The sequence below is a fragment of the Rutidosis leptorrhynchoides genome, chromosome 3, assembly GCF_046630445.1.
Source record: "Rutidosis leptorrhynchoides isolate AG116_Rl617_1_P2 chromosome 3, CSIRO_AGI_Rlap_v1, whole genome shotgun sequence".
In the NCBI taxonomy this organism is placed as follows: Eukaryota; Viridiplantae; Streptophyta; class Magnoliopsida; order Asterales; family Asteraceae; genus Rutidosis; species Rutidosis leptorrhynchoides.
Window position 1 is genome coordinate 204,143,768 of NC_092335.1, and position 686 is coordinate 204,144,453.

The following is a 686-nucleotide window of genomic DNA, read 5'->3' on the forward strand; positions in this document are numbered from 1 at the left end:
TGAGGTAATATTGCTCGTTTTTAGTCTTTTTAATATTTGTGTACTCTAAATGTTGTGATAATTAACAAAACTATGATTGAAAAGAAAATCTTGAACAAAGAAACATTTTTTTAATAAACAAAGTTAATTTTTGAAAATTAAAGTATGTAAAGAAAAATGTGGGGTTGGGTTAAAAGCACAACTATAGTGTACACAATAGAAGTACCTTGAAACTTGCCATGAAACTTAGGTCTATGCAATGTATGTGATAATTTAAATTACTTGTGCCTTGAATCCTTGCATAAAAAATGACATGAGTTATTGCTTAATGTGTGCTTGATAAATTGATCTTACATGACAAAATACGTAGGTTGTCGCACATCTTAGAGCCTTAAGTGATAGATATAATATATCTAAGATTAGACTCTAAGCATCTAAATAAGTGTTCTCGAACAAAAACTTACTTAGGGGTAATTACAACTTGAAACCAAAAATCACTAGTTTGTGACTATTTTGAAAAAGAAAAAGAATTATCTTTCTTCGAAAATGATAAAAAGTGGTGATATAGTAAAAGTGATTTTTAAAGTCAAAGATTCCAAATGATAAACCAATACTTGGCTATAAAAAAAACACCTTGAGTAAACCTATCACATGCTTTTCGAAAACACACTTTATAAAACTCAACATAGTGCCAAACTAGTCGGTGG